The sequence below is a fragment of the Myotis brandtii genome, unplaced genomic scaffold, assembly GCF_000412655.1.
Source record: "Myotis brandtii unplaced genomic scaffold, ASM41265v1 scaffold499, whole genome shotgun sequence".
Lineage (NCBI taxonomy): Eukaryota > Metazoa > Chordata > Mammalia > Chiroptera > Vespertilionidae > Myotis > Myotis brandtii.
In genome coordinates, this window is record NW_005369027.1 from 2,523,187 (window position 1) to 2,529,701 (window position 6,515).

The window sequence follows — 6,515 nt, forward strand, 5'->3', positions numbered from 1 at the left end:
CAGCCGATCAGTCTCTCTCATCATTGATGTTTCTATCTCTCTCTCCCTCTCCCTTCCTCTCTGAAACCAATAAAAAACATATTTATGAGAGGAAGGGAGAGGGAAATGGAAACATCAATGATGAGAGAGAATGCCTCCTGCAGGCCCCCTACTGGGGATCAACTTTCAACCACTGAGCCACAGCAGCCTGGCAGCATTGTACATCTTGATAGAGGCATGGGTTAAACGAATTTATACATTTGTCAAAACTGATCAAACTGAACACTTAAGATTTGTACATTGTAAGATGTAAATTATATCTTTACTTATGTAAATTATACCTCAATGAAAAGGGGAACAGTGAGATAAAGCATTAAGTATGGGTGCATTAAAAAAGAACTGTATATTGTGAAAGGAAGATTTGTCATTTACAATGGTAACTAAAAAAGGAAACAAGAACATTTACCATGATTACAGCAGCACTGGCTGAAGCTGGTAAGCAGGATGTATTCTATCTGGTCTGGGAGGTTAAGAGAAAAAAGTGTTTTTCTACTTGTTCACATGCTTTAAATTCAATTTTCATTTTTTTGAGGGAGCATATTTGTATTTGATTATTTTTTCTTAACTTTGGCTGTCAACTCTGATAGGGAAGACAGCAAATAGCTGCTCCTTGACACTGTCACAATTATTAATCTGACATTTTAGTCTTCATGAATTTAGATGGATGGCCGATTTTATCCTATTTCCTGATAGATAGAGGCTCAAATTATATTCCCACCTAATACTTTTTAACCTGAACCTGGTACTTTTTTGTGTGTGAAAATAAACATCTGTTAGTCACATTTTCCACAACTTGTTATTTTGCAAAGGGCAAATGTAGAGATGCCACAGTCCTTGGCTGGCAAGACGATGTACATCTCACAATCTAGCTTTAACTTCTGGCTTAAATAGGTAAGTAGACAGATAGAGAACTCACTCAGCAGTTCTGTGGCTCCTTGCATCTATTACAATAGCAGTTATTGGGTTTTGATCAGTAGAATAAATACTTAGTACAAATTGGCCTGTGGCGTAATCTTCTTTGCCAGCTCTTATTTATACTTGGCTTCCCCAGTATGTTTTTGTTGCTGCTACTTTTATTTATTCTCGTTGATGTGGTGAAATTTAAGCCCCCAGACTTAGAGTGGGTAGGAACTAGAATAGCTGTCAAGGTAATAGGCAAATCTTCTAAGTAAAAATAAATCATCTTCCTTTTTCATTGATAATGTCTTATTTCATGAAGATTTGTATTGTTTTTACTCTTTTTTTCTCACAGTTTAAATGACAACATTACCAGTGTAATTATAGTTATGAATAATATGCTAGTGCCTAATACAACTTTGAAATAGTTTTTAGACATCACTGTACCCCATCCAGATTCTATCTGGCTTATTAAATGTGCTTTGACTATAGTCTTATTCAGTGACTTTCAACTGGTGTGCCTCAAGATTTTTAAAACATGCAATACCTGACTATTTAGTCAGGGGCACTGACCTCTTTTCCCTTAGATTGTAAAATAAAAAAATGACAGCAGCTAACACAACGTAATAGCCATCTGGTGTGAATGCCCTATCTTGAACCATAAATATCTCTATCTATATATAAAACCCTAGGTCAGGGGTCCTCAAACTTTTTAAACAGGGGGCCAGTTCACTGTCCCTCAGACCGTTGGAGGGCCGGACTATAGTTTTAAAAAAAACTATGAACAAATTCCTATGTACACTGCACATATCTTATTCTGAAGTAAAAAAACAAAACGGGAACAAATACAATATTTGTATTTGCATGTGGCCCACGGGCCGTAGTTTGAGGACCCCTGCCTAGGTGACCGGTCGACCATTCAACCGGTTGACCATTTGACCAGTCGCTATGATGTGCACTGACCACCAAGGGGCAGATGCTCAATACAGGAGCTGCCCCCTGGTGGTCAGTGCACTCCCACAGCGGAGTGCCGCTCAGCTGACCGATGGGTGCCAGACACAGGGCTCATGGCTGGCGAGCGGCTGGGCGAGCCTCTCCGCCTCTGTGATAGTGCTACTGAGCAGCAGTGGCAGCAGCAGGTGCAGCAGGGCTGGGATGAGCAGGAGTGGCGAGGTGCCTTTGGGCTCCTCCCCGGCAGCCTGCTGATTCACGCACTACTACATCCCTCGGGGGATGTCGGATTGCTGGTTTTGGCCCGGCAGTCCAACATCCCCTGAGTGGTCCCGGATGGTGAGAGGGCGCAAGCCAGGCTAAGGGACCCCACCAGTGCACGAATGCGTGCATTGGGCCTTTAGTAGTTCATACAATAGAATTGCATCTTATCGGTCATGTCACATGATGAGGTTACATCTAATTGATTAATTAATTCTTGGTACCAGAAATCCTCATATATGATTTTTTGAAAAGTCCTTTGGAGCAAAAAGGGTAGGTAATTACTATTACTAATTTTTATGTGAATCAATAAAAATTATACCTATTTTTTTCAGATTGGCAAAAATAGATTTTTTGGTGTGCCACAGAATTTTAGTTTGTGTGTGCCACGAAGAGAAAAAGGTTGAAAATCGCTGGTCTTATTTACTAATGTCAAGTGGGCAGTCTCATAGAGTTAAAAAAAAAAAACTGTACTGGGAGTCAGGACATCAGCGTTCTACGCTAATCAGTTGTATGATCTTAATCCTAATAAAACAAAAAAGTTAGAGTAGTTGATCTTTAATTAGGTCTACAGCTCTAATTAAAAAACAAAATAAAATACTTATTGTGGGTTTACTGAATTTTAGGTGTTACGGTTGGTCTAAGAGGTGTCAGTAGCTTGTAACTCCTTCCCTAAGTCTGGTAGGAAAGACAGCCTATATTCAAAGGGCATAAACAAATGCTCTGTTGGAATGAGGATGGAAGATAACAGTTCTTCTCATGGTTGTGAAGAGATACTCAGGCAACATCAGAATGTGTGGCTTTAAAATTCTGACCCAACAATCCTCCTGAATCTGGAGGTAAGTAAGAGAGCAACATCTATGGATATCTTGGTACTCAACTGTTCTCTAATTGCTCCTCATTCGGTGTTACTAAACTGTCCTTGTTATCAGTAAGCTTCAGTTACACTGTCTTTCCATTCCTGGAAAGAGCCAGGCCTTTTCCTAGTTCAGGACCTTTACATTAGCAGTTCAGGAAGAACTGGACTTCTTCCTTCAGTTCTTCTAATAGGTGACTCATCCTTTAAGATTTGTTTAAATGTCACTTTCCTCCCACCCCCTACCTAAAAATAGCTCTTTTCAACCCATTATGTCCTCAGGTCTATTTCTTTTTAGTGTTTTTTCCCAACTGAATATATTTATTTAATTACTTGTCTCTTGACCATTTCCTAGACTAAAATTTAAGTTCCTTGGGGGCAAGAACATTATTATTATTATTATTATTATTATTACTAGAGGCCTGATGCACGAAAATTCATGCAAGAGTAGGCCTTCCTTCCCCCAACTGCCGGCACCAGCTTCCCTCCGGCTCCAGCTTCATCTGGAAGGACTTCCGGAAGGACATCCGGTCTAATTAGCATATTACCCTTTTATTATTGTAGATTATTATTATTATTACTAAATGGCTCTATCTGCACAGCCTACAATACCTGACATTTAATGTGCACTCAATAAATGTATGTTTAATGAATGAATGTCAGGATCCCTGAATGCAAACATCTGGCTCCAGCAAATACTCTCAGTTACTTGACAGAGACTGCTATAACAAACAGTCTAAGAAGGGGAAAACACGAAACATTCTTTCTCCTTTGATTTATCCTTTTTTCCTTTACAGTCTTAGGTAAAAGGGCTCTGTGCTTGTTTCATTTCACATTTTTATCCATTTATTATATACTAGAGGCCTGGCAAGGCGATCTGGGAGCCCCCACTGGCACCTACCTTGACCGGCCTAGCACCACCTGCTCGCACCGCTCCCCGCCGCCACCACCAGTTGCCTCCCTCTGTGGGGCAAGCAGTGGGGTGATGGGGGCCCCCCCGGCTGGCACCCACCTTGGCTGGCCTGGGGCCTGTGGGCTGGGGCAGCTCCTGCATTGAGCACCTGCCCCCTAGTGGTCAGTGTGCATCATAGCGACTGGTCATTCCACTGATCATTCTGCCATTTGGTTAATTTGCATATTAGGCTTTTATTTTATAGGATATAACACTTTTTAAAAAATAGTAACCAACTTAATGGGTGTGAGGTGGTATCTTGTGGGTTTTATTTGCATTTCTCTGATGATTAGTGATGTTGAAAATCTTTTCAGGTGTTTGTTGGACATTTGTGTTTCATCTTTGGAGAAATGCCTATTCAAGTTCTTTGCCTTGTCAGATTATTTGATGTTTTGTTATTGAATTGTAGGAGTTCTTTATATATTCTGGATACCTCATCAGATATATGATTTACAAATATTTTCTCCCACTTCATAGGTTACCTTTTCACTCTGTTTATCCTTTGATGCACACATTATTTGATGTAGTTCCATTTGTCTATCTTTGGTTTTGTTGCCTGTGTTTTTAGTTTCATATTCAAGAGATCACTGCCAAGTCCAATGTGGTGAAGATTTCCCTCATGTTTTCTTCTAGGTGGTTTATAGTTTTAGGGCTTATGTTTAGGTCTTTACTCTATTTTGGATTACTTTTGTACATGGTGTAAGAGAAGGGTCCACATTAATTCTTTTGCATGTGGATATCCAGTTTTCCCAGCACTATTTGTTTTTAAGTATGTTTTTATTGATTTTAGAGAGGGAGAGATAGAAACATCGATGAGAGACATCGATGGGCTGCCTCCTGCACGCCCCCCTACTGGGGACTGAGCCTGCGACCCAGGCATTTGCCCTCACTGGTGATTGAACTGATGAACTCTTGGTCCACGCTGACCCACTGAGCCATACCCGCCCGGCCCCAACACTATTTGTAGAAGAGACCGTCCTTTCTCATTGAGTCACCATGGCACCTTTATCGAAGATCATTTGATCATATTTGTGAGGGCTTTTTATTTAATAGACTTTATTTTTTACAGCAGTTTTAAGTTCACAGCAAAATTAAGCAGAAAGTGCAGTTCCCGTATACCCCTTGCTCCCTCCACATGCTAATATGCTTTTTAAAAGCTTCCTCATGTGAACTTACATTGCTGACTTTAAATCTTTCTTCTTTACAACTATGCTCATTTAAAGCTATGGATCTCCCTCTAATACTACTTCAACTGCATCCCGTAAATTATGTTGTACTTTCATTTAGTTGAAACTATTTTTAAACTTATGTCTTCTTGACACAGGGGTTTAGAATTAATTACGTTGCTGAGTTTCCAAGTATTTGTGGATTTTCTGGCTATATCTTTTATTTTTAGTTTAATTCTATCGTGGCTAGTGGCCATACTCTAATTTCAAGCCTCTTAAACTTGAGACTTGCTTTATGGCCCTGCTTCACAAACTTGATTTTGTTTTGTTACGATGGATTCCTGCGGTGCATGCAGACTCTTCCTGCTTTGGCAACGTATAGAGTGCATTGCGGTGGCTAAAGGCGAAGTTTTGAAATACTACAACAGGACTCCATCGTCTGCAGCACCATCATCGGACTTTTAAAGTACATATATCTTTTTAGTGATTCCAGGGAGGAAGGAAGAGGGAAAGATAGAAACATCAATGATAAGAGCCATTGAATGGCTGACTCCTGCAAGCCCCGGGACCGGACCGGACCTGGGACCCTTGGGTCCGCACGGCTGCGCTCTAGCCGCTGAGCAGCCAGCGGGGCGGCACCGTCGGGCTTCCCGGGAAGCCTTCCCACCCACGGGATGGCGGGGCGGCACCCCTGGCGAGAGCCCCCTACAGTTCACGGTCCGTGTCCGTCAGGAAGCAACCTATATGGTACTCTTTTTTCCACTGGTCGTCTCTTCAGAGGCAACAAAGTTAACAAGTTCGCAAAACCAAGAAGTTTTCGGAGGGAGAGCGAGCTGGGTAGAGAGCTGGAGAAAGTTGGAAGAATGCCTCATCTCTGGATTAGCGAGCACGGCTCTTGCGAGGCCCGAGGAAGCAGGACCTCGAGTAACAGCTTCCCTTCCCCTCGGGGGCCCGTAACCCCCGGGCGGCCAGCGCCTCCCGAACAAACCCTCCCACCCTCCCTCCTTCCCCAGCTACTCAAACAGGGAGGAGGAACCGGCTGGGGCAAAGCAGCCGGTCACCAACCGACCGTCACGTGACGGAAAGGAGCGCGAGGGGGAACCCGGGGAGCCTCCGGCCGCCCAGGCCCCGCCCAGTTTACGACAACTCAGGCCCCGCCCCCTCCGCCGTAGGGTGGAGCGCGAAGCCCCGCCCCCAAGCGGCCTTTCTCGCACCACACACGCCGGCCGGTAGGGCGGGGCGAGAGACCAGTAGGAAGTCGGTGCCGCGGGAGGGGAGGAAGGAAGGGGTCACGTGCAGTCGGCGGCCCGGGGTCACGTGACGGAGTGCGGGTCTGGGAGTTCTCCCGAGGGAGGAAGAGTGGAGCGCGGGGGACGCGGCGGGCGGCGCTGAC

At 43.7% G+C, this 6,515-nt stretch overlaps 1 protein-coding gene across 1 annotated transcript in view; it reads left to right on the forward strand.

Annotated features, from left to right (window-relative positions):
- Positions 1-6,395: 6,395 nt before the first annotated feature.
- The window catches only part of VPS26A (VPS26 retromer complex component A), a 33,807-nt gene continuing 33,687 nt past the window's right edge, over positions 6,396-6,515 (forward strand). Inside the window, exon 1 of the mRNA XM_005876814.2 lies at positions 6,396-6,515. The gene's annotated coding sequence lies outside the window, so the exon portion shown is untranslated.